Source organism: Gavialis gangeticus, unplaced genomic scaffold (genome assembly GCF_001723915.1).
Source record: "Gavialis gangeticus isolate Ggan-Ray unplaced genomic scaffold, GavGan_comp1, whole genome shotgun sequence".
NCBI classification, from domain to species: domain Eukaryota; kingdom Metazoa; phylum Chordata; order Crocodylia; family Gavialidae; genus Gavialis; species Gavialis gangeticus.
In genome coordinates this window covers 72,941,603-72,956,888 of record NW_017728993.1, presented here as the reverse complement: position 1 = coordinate 72,956,888, position 15,286 = coordinate 72,941,603, and positions in this window count along the sequence as shown.

The following is a 15,286-nucleotide window of genomic DNA, read 5'->3' as shown; positions in this document are numbered from 1 at the left end:
GGCACAGCGGTGGCAGGAGCACGGCAGCAGGAGTGCAGCAGCGGTAAGTGGGGAGCTCCTGCAGATACTACCAGCGCTGTCAGCGGTGGGGGGGGAGGGGTGGCGAGCACTGATTAGGGGTTGGCGACCACCCGCAGACTTGGTGGTGGCCTGTGGTGATTTCTGACTGCCTGCAGATGCCACCAGCAGTGTCGGTGGCAGGGAGGGGTGGCAAGCAGCAACTGCCTGCAAGCGCCACCGATAGTGTTGGTGGCACCTTTTTGTAGGGGGTGCACTGCCACACTTGGTGTGCACATGCACCTGTGTGTACCCCCTATGCATCACCAATGCTTGGAGGAGACCACACAGTCTGTCTTTCCCCATTCCCCGCTGCTTACCTTCAGCTGTTGCCTCCAGTCCAGATCTGGCTGGGTCTAGAGCTGCTACTGCTGCTTCTGCCTGCCTGGTTTAGACTAGTGCTGCTGCTCCTGACTGCCCTGGAGCCAGAGCCACAACAGAAAGTAAGTGGCAGAGGGATGAAGGACATGGGGGAACCAGGGGGTGGAAGTGCAGGTGGCAGCGGGAGAAGGCACTGTGGTGGGTACAGGCAGCAAGGGTTAGGCACAGACACAGGAGGCAGGGGCAACAGGTGTCTGGTGAGGGGACAACACTGGGAGGGGCAAGTGGCTGGTGGGGACAGGTGTCAGGGGGCCAGGCACAGGCATGGGAGCCAAGGGCGAAGGGAGACAGGCAGGGAGGGCAAGGGGTGGAGGTTAAAGGGGGTGGAGTCTGGCCCCTTGCTCTGCAGTACAGTGGTGGGAGGAAGGAATGACAAATTTAAGATGTCCCTCCAATAATTAGATTCTGTACATGGAAAATTATAACAAATTTCTCATTTTTCCATGTATGGAATCTAATTTTTCGAGAGGGGTCTTCTTAAATTTGAAGTCATCTTGGATATGGGTAAATAGAATAGATAGATAGATACACACACATATGTATGTATGCAATATGTGCCCCCCCGGAATACATTGGTATCAGTCTGAGATACATTTATAACTGTGGGTAATAATGCTAGATTGTATTGAACTGCTAAGGAGGCTAAGGGGGCTATGTAAAGATTTCAGGCTTTTAGCCTACACCTATCTATGCTGGCAAAGGAGCTCTTATAAACAGCTGGGGAAAAAAGACTTTATAAATGAGTCCTCTAGCAAGGTAGTATTTGTTCTGCAGGTAAATCCTAAACTCATTAAAAGGGAAACTGGTAAATATATACAGTAAATTAATCACAAGTTTTAAAAACTTAGGGTAGATTGAAATCTGGAACATGTTTCATTTTCATAACTGCATAAACAAGAAAGTTTGCATTAATATTAAATTCTGTGGCATTTGGCATTCTATTTTATTTTTATCTTCATGTTTTTCAATGAGCCCTTAACTGTAACTAATTATTAAAGAGGCCAGTCAACTTACAGTTCAAACAGGGACTGAATTGTTGAGTAGACTGAAATAGTTATTGTATAACAAAAAAGAAAATCTGTTTTTTGCCTCAAGACTTTCTGTAGCTAATAATTCCCTGAGGCTTTCCACAACTTGTTAGCTATATGTTCTTTGTTCTGTGAATTATATATTTTGCTATTATATTTGGCATTCCATATTTGTGTTGCCATACCTGCTTAGAGGTGTAGAAGAGAACTTATCTAAAGTAATGCTAACAATCACTATTTAATGCCATTTTTGCAATATTTTGTGTGATCCAAAAGTTTTTTCTTATTTTAAAATAGAATTTTCTCCCATTTAAAACAGGATGTAGCTCAAGCTCATATATTATAGATGCTGCTATTCTGTCATGTGCGGTAGCTCCAGAGGTCTTTTTACTTGTAAACTAAGATCTCCAAGTATCCATCACTCTTGACAACATCCTAATTAGGATGTTTTCTATCACCTCACCCAAAGCAGAACTGTCATTGTGGGCCAAGCACCCAAACTTGGAGAGCTTCCTGTTCCTTCATAAATATTGGCTGAACAGGGAATAATGATAGAAACAGGCATTTTCCTCACAGATCAGAGGTACAGAAGAAAAGTGTTTGTTTTTTGGAGCACTATATCCAACACACTTTGGCACCGCTGGCTAATGAGGCTTTAGGTATTGTGTATAACTTTTTATGCAAGTGATACTCTTAAATCTTTGATAGATCAGCTAAGCTGCAACTAGAACCAGTGGAAAATAATTAGTAACTTTTCACCATGCTCCCGTGGGGATATACCATATTTACCCAAATGAGAGATGACTTCAAATTTCAGACTCCTCCCCAATAATTGATTTCTAGACATGCAAAATTATAACTTCGTCACAGGTTTCCATGTATAGAATCTAATTAATGGAAGGTTATCTTATATTTGTTGCCCTCCCCATTGTGATGGGGTATGCAGTGGCAGGGCGCAAGGGGCCAGACCTCTGCCCCTTTCTCCCTTGTCCCTTTTCTCCCCATGCCTGCCCCCACTGCTGCCTGCCCTCTGTCATACATCTTCTTGCCACGTACCTCCCTGCATCTGCCCCCCACCACTTGCCCCCATGCCTTTGGATTTCTCCCCACTCATCTCCCCTACCCCTTGCTCCCCCCTGCAGCCTTCCCCCCACTCCCCTGCCCTCCTCTCCCTCTGCCCCCCAACTCTCTGTCCACCCCTGCCCCCTACCTTATGCTTCACCTTTGTTCCTGTAAAGCAGTCAGCAGCAGCATGGCAGGAAGAAGTGGTTGCAGCTCTTGCCAACCTGGGTCAAGGCTGAAGGGACTGGAGCAGAGTAGAAGTTAAGGGGGAAGGAAGCAGGGGGAAGTAGAGTAGAAGTTAAGGGGGAAGAGGGGCAGCAAACATTGTTGGGTATCTCTTGGCTTAAGCATAATCTCTACCACAGCACATTGGTGGGCCTTGAGGTGCCTTAGGAATCTAATCCTTGAGCCACATATCTGTCTGCAGAAGCTGTAGGTCTTTCCACAGGAGAGAGTAGGCAGCAGGCTCTTTTTCCTTCCTCTGCTCTTTCTTCTCTGCTTCAAGGGCAAGATGCTTTACCTTGAAACAGGCTGCCACTTGGTTGTGGTTACAGTGCCATGGGGCTTGGTTAGCAGCTAGCTCCTCCCAAATCTTGAAGTCAGCATCTGTTTTCTTGAGGTATGCCTTCTAGGTGTCCTTGTAGCACTTCCTTTGGCCACTGTGAGATCTCAGACTGTTACTAAGCTGAGAGTCAAGCACTTGTTTTCAGAGTTGAAAGTCAGGAATACACACTCCATTTTCAGCCCAGTGAAGTTGGTGCCTGAGGATCACCAATTCAATGCTGGAAACATTGGCTTCAGCAAGGATGCTGGTGTCTGTTCAGAGATCTTCCCATTTGATGTGGATGATTTTCCAGAGTCATCAATGGTGATACCTCTCCAGGCTCTTGAGATGATGACAGTAGGTCACCATGACAAATTAGTCAGAGGGGACCAGCAGGCACTGGGGAAGTCCCTGTTCTCCTGAGCACTACCAGGAGTGACTAGGAATAACTGTCGTAAGCTGGCAGAGGGTAGATTTAGGCTAGATATCAGGAGGCGCTACTTCACTGTCAGGGTGGCTAGGATCTGGAATCAACTTCCAAGAGAAGTGGTGCTGGCTCCTACCCTGGGGGTTTTTAAGAGGAGGTTAGATGAACACCTTGCTGGGGTCACTTGACCCCAGTACTCTTTCCTGCCATGGCAGGGGGTCAGACTCGATGATCTGCTCAGGTCCCTTCTGACCCTAGAAACTATGAAACTATGTTTCACATTTGTAGAGGAGGGGGGAGATGATTACTGCATTATAAAGCTAGATCTTGGTGTTTTTCCAGAGACCACAATGAATAAAGCCATGCCGTAGGTGGATTTTTAAAAGATATTCTGTCCCAGTTTTCCCTTCCAGAAGACTGTGTAGCCTCCACCCCGTCCCTAAGTTGCCCCTCGTTCAGTCATCTTGTCCGACTCAGAACTACAATGTCAATATCGTATCTTTCTAGATCCCTGGAGACAATGGTGATTCTTCTTTCTGGTTGTTTGTCGTCTTGATTATCCATCAAGGTGCTAACATTTTATGGTGGGAAAATCATTGTCTTCTTACAATGTTTTCAACCATAGAGAAAATGATCCCAGTACGTGTGGTTATCCGACCAAAAGCAGATAAGATAGCATTTGGTTTAGGGCACCTTTTCTATCTCCTTCTCCATATCAGATAAACCGTGGGGATTCTGAAACAGGACTGCTCAGTCATGATAGCAGCTGTCAAATTGCACCCCTGTCTCAAACCAGGTGCAAGTTGACCATCATAGTACTACTGCCTGTGTTCAGATTCATGGCTGGAGACTGCTAAATTCACTAGTCCTGTCTCCATCATCACTGGTCCATTGCCACAGGGCTTTTGGAGGTTGGTACATAAGAGCATGTTGTTTCCTGTGGTAGGTGCCTGTATATGACTTTATTTAATGTGAGGAAGCTAGTGGAAGGAAACAGCAACCACACAATTTTGGCAAGGTGGACCTCTAGGCCCAGTGGCAAGGGAGAACACTAGTTAACAGTAGACCTCCATCTTGCTGCAGCCTTCTTTCGTCTTTACAGCTGTTGACATCCTGACATCTTCTTCCTTCTGATCCACCATTGAGAACTTGGGGTTGGATCATGGTTTGTCTGGAACCTCTCCTCAGGCCTGTTCACCATGGGTGACTCTACTAGAAGTGTGAGACTGGGTGACATACCTTTGGGGATCATTGGGTCACACAAGCCTCTCTACCACTACAAGGTCTTGGTCCTTGGAGATGGGGAAAGCACCAGTATGCAGACCGAGTGCTGGGGAGGCAGGCTGCAGCACATATCTCCCTACATATCCCCAGCCACATCCCCCCCCACACACACACCAAATAAGCCATTCTGGCCCAGAGCAGGCAACAGCTCAGCTCTGGCTTCAGCTCTGAGCCTGTGGCCAAAGCCAGATCTGAGCTGCTTCCTACCCTAGGCTGGTAAGGCTTTTTTTCTCTCATGCTGACTGGAGGAAAGAAACCTTGTCTTGGATTCAAGTAAATATAGTATCTTCAGCAAGTGGTCATGGTCCTGCTTGCACAAAATCCCTCTACCTTACTTAACACTTGAAACCTTGTAGTATCAGTCCTGTTGGTTTTTTTTCTGTTTTTATAGTGAGACATAAGTCAGAAATGGAGTGACATATACACTGTTAGTTTTTAAAACATTATTTAGAATAACCAACTCAACTCTTGCTTTTCAAATAGCTAGCTACTTAAGAGCTGCTGTTCTATTTTGGGAAATACTATCCCAAGAGATTTACTTCTTTAAAATTAAATATTTATATAGGACACTACAGCAAATTAATTGTTTAGCTGACTTGTACTGAAAGCAGATATATTATGTCACATATAGAAAGAATGTCCTACTTAGATCAATTATATTTACAGGTTTTCTATTCTTTATGTTGTGTTTGATTGCTGGTCCTTCTGGCCTTCAGCCTGATTTCTCTTCATGGGAGGATGCCATGTTAAGCTAATAATGAAAGTGTATAACATTTACTTTTATTTGGAAGTGCCACTTAGCCCTCATGGACCAAAACTATTTCTTTTATTTTATTTTCAGCCTATATAATTAAAGGAATGCTTGGAATCTCACTGATGTCAATGCTTGAGTTTCTAGAAGAGATGGAGGAATAACAATAATAAAAAAAAGATGTCTACGACATAGGCCTAAATTTGTGGCTGTTGTGAGCTGGTTTAGCATTACTGAAATTAGTTGCACTATATCAGTTGACAGTAGCTGAGGATCTGTCCCCTAATTTTATTTTGATATTGCAGAAAAATATCCTGAGATTTAGAAGCACAAACTAACAGTAAAAAAAATATTGTAAAACTTAACATTTTTATCTCATTACTCTCTCACTGGATTAATTCATTTAAACAAGTGGATAGGAAGAGGAGTCCTTTTCTAGTAGTATTTCATATTCCCAGATATGCCTGGCTAGACCTGAACAAGCAAACTTTCTGCCTGAAAGCTCTTTTCTTCCAACTATACAGTTGGTCCAATAAAAGATATCACAAAAAAACCTTCTGGCTTGCATTTCTAATACATTTTCGACTCACACTTTGCCCTCAAATCACTGTCTGTTTTGACAGAGATTTGACTTATCCCTATTTTGACTTGTCCTAATATTTCACATATCCTGATTATGGCATTTTAAGCAAAAACCTCTATCAATTAAATGCCTTCTTCTCTTCCTTTCTGAATTTTGTTTTTAAAATGTCATGTTTTTTTTCTAGCATTTTTCATTTCTAATAAGGTGAAGAAAAAGGGCTTTTTACTGGCTGATTGGCCCATCCCTCCCACACCATCCCTTGTCTAAAAGATCAGGAATTCCTCTAACTTATGGCATTACTAAATTCTCCTGCTTTAAAAAGGGTTGACAAGGCAAGTTCAATTTATTTCCCCAGAAATTCATCCTTGTGTCTGATTTTCAGACTGAAGGTTTTATACCATTGTTTGTTTCTTTTCTCTTTATACAGCATATATAATGTAAATAAACCACATGGGCATAGTACAGTCCAAACAACCACATTTACTAAAAATAGGGGCTAGCTACATATACAATCCAATGCTTTGGCAGGATTCCAGTTTTTGTCAAACATAGAACACGGTAGCCACGTCTACACCTGCAGATGACTGCGCAGTTCTTGCATAAGCACGTACTAAATGCAAGTTGTATAAGAAAGTATACTAAATGACTGCTCAGTAACCACAGTTACCGTGCAGTACCATTCCTGCATGCTTTTTGCCCAATGCTACTTGCACAGTACCGTCATCACATGGTTAGTGCCTGGCAACACTACTGAGTGGTAGCCATGAGCTGGGGTGCAATAGCTTGTTGCTACTGCACTGTAGTGTAGATGTACCCAGTGAGATCAACCAGAAAGCTCAAATGTTTTACCCAGGTCCTATACACTACAACATCATGACTTGCAATCTTTAAAGAGATTTGGAAGGATAGTTGTGCTGTTCTGTTCCTGCCTTTCTAACAAGAAACTTCCTCTTACAAAGAGAACTGCCTCTGACCTAAACATATGCTGTCCATGCCAAGATATGATTTTATCACTTCCTCATTTGTAATAGGAAAATGTCTTGTGTGTCTTGCATGTGACTGGCTGCACTATCACTTGGAGCAACTGTCTTGCTTGTATTTTGTAATAGGATCTTCTCTGGGAAAAATCAAACTTGAAAAAAGAGGAGAATGCTTCTCTGAAAAATCAACTAATTAAGTGATTTGCATCACTATGGATTCGATTTTCTCCACCCCAGATATGGAAGGAACAAAACTTAGCAGAACTAGGCAGGCAGTACAGGGGCTCCAAATATATTTCTTCTCTTTGAGATTGTGTGTTAGGAATGTTACAGTACTGGTGAGTTAGGAGAGGAAAATGACCTTCACTTCTTTCTCTAACAGTGGAGAATTTGTTCTCTCGCTATTAGGAAAGAATACTGGAGAAATATTTGCAGCTTGGGGAGGAATGAGGTATGGAACCAGTGACTGCACAGAGGCAGGAGCTGTGCTGCACACTAGGCCTATGTGAAGCAGCTAGTATTCGCTTCGGATTTGGCCGACTTGGGGGACAGTGATTCAATTCGGTGATTTGAATCATTGTCCCGATTCAATTTGGCTGAATCTGATTTGGAGATTTGGCTGCTGCCAAATCTCCAAATCAGCTAGGCCAGGTCCATCCCCCTGCTGTTCTCCCAGCCTGGCAATGGCTGCGCTGCATGCCCCAGCTCCCAGCACTTTGGAAAAAAAAAGCCCCAACTCAGTGGGTGCTGTCAGGTGGGCGGGTGATCCCCACTACCCCCCACTGCCCCACGCTGTGTGGGGAGCTCTGTATGAGCCCCCTGACCTCCCCTCCTCACTTCTCCAGCCCCCGCACCGGTGCCCTGCCTGGGCTAGCTCTGGCTCTTTAAGAAAAAAACCAGAAAAAAACCCCCAGATTCACCACTCCTGCTGGCAGGGGGCGATCCCCGCTGCCCTCCATTGCCCCCTGCCATGTGGGGGGCTGTGCACGATTGCCCTAAGGCTGCTGCAGGAGTGGTAAGTCCTGGGGCTTTCCTTGGTTTTTTTTTTCCTTAAAGGGCCAAAGCTGGCCTGGGTGGGGCACCTGTGGGGGGGCCGAGGGAGCAGAGGGGGGTTGGGGGGCTTGTGGCAGAGCACCCCTGGGGCAGTGGGGATTGCCCCCCTGCCCAGCAGCACCCAGTGAGCTTTTCTTTAAGGGGCAGGAGCTGGGGTTGGTTGGGCAGCCATGCGGTGGGGCTGGGGGAGTGCGAGGGTCAGGGAGGTTGGCAGGGGTCCCTCTATGGTCCCCTCCCCCCTCTCCACCCCTAATACTTACCAGCTCGGAGTGAGCCCTTCCGAAGATTCAGAGAGATTTGAATCAATTCAGACCTTTAAATTGGTCCCCTGATACGATTCAGAATTGGAGATTTGACCACTGGATCGGGCCAAATCTCCTTCAAATCGAATCACCACCCAAAGCTTTGCAGAGCCCTACTGCACACACAGAAACCCTTGTCCATTTGGGTGGCTGTGATATCCCATCTGACTGCACCACTCCGCCCAGAGTAACTTTATTGCTAAGGCTGTTCTTGGGCTCAGTAGGTTACCAGGTGGGAATTACTCCTTGTTCAAGCTGTATCATGGACTCCATTGGCTCCATAGAGGAAAATGCTGTTGAGAACAACTTGTCTCTGTTGTCATACTTCTGGCCCCTTTCTATAACAGTGAAAAGCCAGTCCACTAAGCTAATAGATCTATCACAGAGGTGGCCAATTCATGGCATGCATGCCACAAGTGGCATGGGCAGCTGTGTGCACCCCTGGGCACTCAGTAAAAGGAGATGCCAGAATGGAGGCAGGGGGACTCCAGCCTTTGACAGGGGTAGGACACTGCCATGATAGGAGATTGCAGATGTCATTTCCAAGACCCAAGTTAACCCCTTCCTAGCCCTTCAGCTGCTGCTGTATTTAGGGCTTCGGATCTTTGCTCACTATTTACAATTCAAGCAGTGGCAGGGACAGGGAAGGATTAACCTGGGTCTTGGGCGTGACACTTCTTTTTGCATCAGGATTCTGCTCCTATTCCACTCTACAGGGCCAAAGACTTGAGCCCCCCTGCCTCTATTATGGCCCCGCAGCGTGCAAGCTCTATCAGGTACCCTTCAGAGGGTGAGGATCAGAACATATTGCAGAGCAGCACTTGGGGAAGTGTGGGGCTTAACCTGTGGCCCACCAGCCAAAAAGGCTGGCCATCACTCTCCTATACGTTCTATATATGGTAAATAGTAGATGGCAGAGAAGAAAAAACTATACTTATTTTTTTCTGCTTGGGATGGGACAGTTTAGTTAACATTTCAGTGCACCCTCTTGCACAACTCAAATGTACTCTAATGTATGTGTATTTCAGTTCTTATCATCAAACTCGTAGCAGGAAATAGCTGAGCTATTTTTAGAAGCAAATACACTTAATAGAAGCCCGTCGCAAACCCGCCGGCTGAGATGTTTATCGTCTGATTAGCTCAAAAACTTTTTGATGTTGAAGCATTTCATTATACCCTAAAGAAACATTTCTTTCACAATATCTAACCAGACAGTAATCTCTCCTAAATAAACACAGGCTCTTAAAAATCCACCTGTGGGAAATAAAACTGAGTGCAATATGCATATGTCTCAGAGATAAAGACCAGCTGACAACTTTCCAAGGCCAACTTGGCATACTATCAGATAGGAAGAAAAGAAATGGTGACACTTATTTGCCTAGCATGAAATGGGGGGAAAAAAAACACTAGCTATTGCATGTTCTGTACTTGTACCCAGGGCTGGCATGCACTTTCAGGCATATCATGTCCCATAGTTATTAAAATACTATTTTTCACAACAGCAGAAACCTGAATGTCCTTCAGAATTGCGTGCAAAATGTAACAGGGCAGTTATTCACGTACCTCATGTCATGCGTTATTGTTTGTTTCAAAAATCCCTTTCTTATTTCTTGGGTAGCTCATATCTTCAGTCCAAATACAAGCATGACCAATGCAAATTTTACATCACTGTGGGTCTTTGTTTCTTCAAATTCTCATAGCATCCACCATGTGGGAGGCAGAGAAACTTATGTAAAATGGGAAAGACTTCATAAAACTTGATTCTCCTATTTATTATTGCTTGCTTTCATAATTGGGGTTTTTAAAGACAGTGTTTGCATGTGACAGGTGTTGATGCTATTGTAAACCCTACATCTCCAATAAATAAAAGTAACAATCTAATAAAAATAGCACTTTAGATTGGTGCCTTTTTTTACATCCCTGTGTGAGCTATAACATCTCAGAAGGCATTGTGTCAGATACACTTCTAGGGGACAATTCCTCTCTTTTTTCTTCCTTGCTTCCTCCTTGGTAGGGGAGAGTATTTTACTGTTGTTGATACCACCTCCCAGGGAGTGTGAAGTACCAGGTGAGCAGTGGGTATAAGATGAATTATAGACATGGAGGGGCTCAGAACTGAATCATTTTTGGGTTTGTTTCCCTGTACTACAGAGGTTATACAAGCTTTTTCACTTCTGGTCATGTTTCTTATCCATTCTCTATCTAGCCTTTGCCTTGAAAGAGTTCTTTGCCACCTTCCACTATACTTTATGTGTTTTTCCTCATAAATTTCAACATCCTTATTTCTGTCCGGCCAGGATCATGCTGTAATTTGAAAATCTAAATCATTAGAATTGGATAGAAGCTCTTCTGCTCCCTGCCCCTTTCCATCATATCCCTGTTAATTCTTCATTTTATTCTCCTTCCTGCTTGTGTCCAGCTGATCTCAGGGACACTTCTGTGTTCACACTTACCAAATTCATCTCCAACGCTCTTTCTCTTCCAGTTTCTTCCCTGTACATGCCATTTTTACTCTTTTAGAGGAGTAGTCAGGTCACAGTAGCCTTGGATGTCAGCATTTAACAGGGGAAGGAAGTAGTTTAACCAACCACTAATGCTGCCACAACACTATTGGGGCTAGTTAAATAAGAGAGAGGAGGTGGGGGAATCTAATCTGACATATATTGAGTCAATGGGAATTTTTCAGTTAATCCCAGGGACAGTTAGATCAGACCCTAAAAGAATCTGGTTGTTAGATTAATTAGAAATATGAATAAAAAAGGAATTAATGTTCAAAATTGCATCTTCAGGTGATTTTTGATAGTTTTATTTTACTTTCTTGGAAGCTCAAATAATTTGTGTGTGTCCATTAACTTATTTCATGTTATATTTTAATATTTACATGCTGAAAGTTGCTAATAAAACATCTGGAACAGGAAGACTCTATAAGGGTGAAGCTTTAAGTATCTAAAGCATTAGAAAACATAAAAGTAAAACAAAATCTTTTTCTTGCTGAATAGCTTCTTTCTAATATTAGTAATTTGTTCCTCTAACCTGATAGATGAAAAATAAAGCTGCTATTTTGTATAGGAGAAACATTTCAGGCTATAAATGAATCCTAGGTTCATTAACAACAACAACAAAAGAACACTCATTATAGTTCAAAAGACGGTTAACTTTCCGCCTACTCATATATGGTCACTGCACATGCAAGCTGTTCTGATAGGTGACTTGATTTATCAGCAGATTAAAAGGCTTGAACAAACAGGCTTTGTCTTAACTGGACATGGGCCCACAGTGCAGAATTCAGATCTAAAGTTGATCTTCCTCAAATTCCAAGGTGTTCTGGGTCCACATATTCTCTAGGCTCTAGAACTGCCAGTAATTGAAATATATTTGATCTCTGATTACTCCAGAGGAAAGAATATTTTCCATCTAATATCCAACAATATTACTATTCTGTGATCTTCCCTGTAATCCATTGCTGAACCTCAAAGAAAAGGCATTTTCTTACCTGTTATAACTTCAGCAAGGCCTTTGACACTGTCTCCCACCCCATTCTCATTAAAAGACTAGGTGACTGTGGCACTGATGCCTACAGTCAGATGGACTGCAAATTGCCTGAAGGGTCATACTCAGAGGGTAGTGGTGGACAGGACTTTTTCAACCGGGAACGAAGTGGGCAGTGGAGTCCCCCAGGACCCGCATTGTTCAATTTCTTTATTAGTGACTTCAGCGATGGGGTGCAAAGCAGCCTGTTTAAATTTGCTGATGATACCAAGATTTGGGGTGAGGTGGGCATGCTAGTAGGGAAGGACAGATTACAGCCAGACCTGGACAGGTCACAGGGGTGGGCTAACGAAAACAGGATGGGTTTCAATACTGACAAGTGCAGGGTGCTGCACTTGGGCAGTAGGAACCAGCAGCACACTTATAAGCTGGGAAACTCCCTTCTTGAGAGCACAGTGGCAGAAAGAGATCTTGGAGTCATTCTGGACTCCAAGATGAACATGGGCCAACAATGCAAGGTCATGGTCAGTAGGGCTAACTGTACTTTGTCGTTCACCCACAGATGCATCACAAGCAGGGCCAAGGAGGTGATCCTTCCCCTCTATGCAACACTGGTCAGGCCGCAGTTAGAGTACTGGGTCTAGTTCTGGGTGCTGCACTTCAGGAGGGATGTGGACAACATGGAGAGGGTCCAGAGGAGGACCACCTGCATGATCAGGGGGCAGCAGGGCAGGTCCTATGCAGAGAGGCTATGGGACCTGAACCTGTTCAGCCTTCAGAAGAGAAGGCTGAGGGGGTCCTGGTGGCCATCTATAAATTCACTGGGGGAACCAGTAGGGTTTGGGAGAGACCTTGTTCCCCTGAGCGCCCCCCAGGGTAACAAGGAATAACGGCCATAAGTTGCTAGAGAGTAGGTTTGGATTAGACATCTGAAGGCACTACTTCACAGTCAGGGTGGCTAGGATCTGGAACCAACTTCCAAGGGAAGTGGTGCTGGCTCCTGCCTTGGGGGTCTTTAAGAGGAGGTTTGATGTTTACCTGGCTGGGGTCATTTGAGCCTGGTTTTTGTCTCCTGCCTAGGGCAGGGCGTCAGACCTGATGATCTACAAGGTCCCTTCCGACCCTACTTCTATGAATCTATGAACTTAATAGCTTGGTGCTACCATTTCTACTGCAAATAACCCACTCTTATTAAAGCTCTTGGAGCATCATCTATATTAGTGTTCACATGTACTCACACTGAATAATGGCAGTGGGGGCGCTTTAACTAAAACTCATCAAACGAGATTTTGTTAAAGAGCCCGGACTGCCATTTTTCATTGTAGGGATGCTGATACACATGATGCTGGAGTCTGTTAGAGCATGGTAATTACCACTTTATTAATTGCTGGATTAATTACAGCACATAGGAATAATTATAGGGCGTTGGAGCAGCCTCACTGTACATGTACAGGCAAGCACAATGAGCAATGATGGGATACTTCTTATGCAGCTACAGGCTTCAGAGAACATCTGATATGGAGCACCAGTTCTATAATAAAGTCCTCATAAGATTCAGTATCATAGCCAAGTTTTCAAAAAGTCGTGTCACTGATTTCGGTGAGAACAGCTGGGCCAGTGTTGAATGCTTTTGAAAGTCTTGTGCATGCCTTTTTTCAGAAGAAAACAGATTCTATTCTAGAAGGTATGCAAGCATCTGCCCAACATTAGACATGTGAGGAATCCCATTGAAGTCAGGGAAGCTACTCAAATCCTTCAACTTACGTTTGTGCTTGTATCATTTCTTGATCTAATGGCCTTAAACTGTAGCAAAATTAAACAACTTGTGAATATGAAAGTAACTTTTTATCTATGGTTAAGTAGGAGAAACTTACTTAATCATAGAACTATGTGAAATGGGATGTATACATCTTTCTGTCTAAACATTATTTATCAAGATGCAGTTGTTTGGTTCCTTGCCAAAAAACCCCTATGAGTTATTACCATCATAGTGCTGTTGAGATTCTTAGAACTTTAGAGGCAAAGTTTTTCAGAATTTGAAAGCTAGAGAGAATTTCAGATGCATCTTGATTGAACCCGGAGCCTATGAATTGAACTTCTATTGCAGTGGGCTTCAAAGTTCTCAGACCTGCACTGCCCCATTCCTTCAAGAATTGAAGCATTCCTTCTTGAACAGATCTCGTATAAGTGCAACAACTTTTCAGTTTTCAAGGCTTAGCAATCTTGCTTCCTGCCCTGGTCAACCGTAAATCAGAGGCATAGTAACAAAGCACCTCAGCAAACATCCCATATTTACCTGAATCTAAGACAACTTCATATTTAAGATGACCCGCCCAATAATTAGATTGTATATATGGAAAATTATAGATTCACAAGTGAATTGTCTGTCAAGAATGATGGGGGGGGAGGGTGGGGATGGAGCGCTGTCACCTGCTACCCTGCGCTCCTACTGCCTCCCAGGAGAGGGGGAGGGGAGGGGCAAAGCTTGCATTCAGTGCCTGCCGCCACCACCTGCCACCCCATGCTGCTGCTGCTCTGCATCTTTCCACAGGGCAGTACCCCCCACCACACTCTGCCTGGCCTGCTCTGCTGAAGACATACCTCATCTCCTTCTTAACAGGCATTCTCAGCTGCCAGAGTGCCTCTATGGTTGGCCCCTTGCCCTGGTGCTGAACCATGTGGCCTGCCAGGCAGCGTGCTGCAGCACCAGGGCTCCAGTGCCAGTAAGTAAGAGGTTGGGGAGCTGGAGGAGGGGGGAGGGGACTATGGGCCCTGCTGGCCCTGCCCGCTCCCCCAGCCCATGCCAGCCCTGCCCTGTCTGGCCCCATCCCCCCAGCTCCCCCAAGGCCCCATATCCCTGCTCTGCCTGGCCCTAACCCCTGCCTATCCCCCAAGCCCCCCGATCCCTGCTGTGCCCAGCCCCATCCCCCTCAGCCCCCCTGAGGCCCCAGATCTCTGCTTCCACCTCAGTACCCCTATACAAAAAAACAAAACAAAAATCCCCCGGCACTTACTGGCAGTTCAGCTGCCATCTCTGTCACTGGGGCCCTGCCTGCACAGTGCAGGGCAGAGGGACAGCCCCAGCAGCTCCAGCCTGGGCCCTCCTGCTCCCCACTGCCCTGTACTGCCTGGGGGGGCTCTGCCAGGAGGCCCCAGAGCCCCTCCAGCCGTTGCTTCTAGGGTAAGTAGAGGCCTTTTCTTTAGTTTTTTTCCTTTTTTTTCTTTTTTCTTTATTTTTAAAGTGATGGTGCCTGGGGTTGGGGGGCAGCCATGGGAGCCTGGGGTGCAAGTGGGGGATGGGGCCAGGTGGGGCAGCCATTGGTGGGGTCTGGAGGAGCAGGGGGT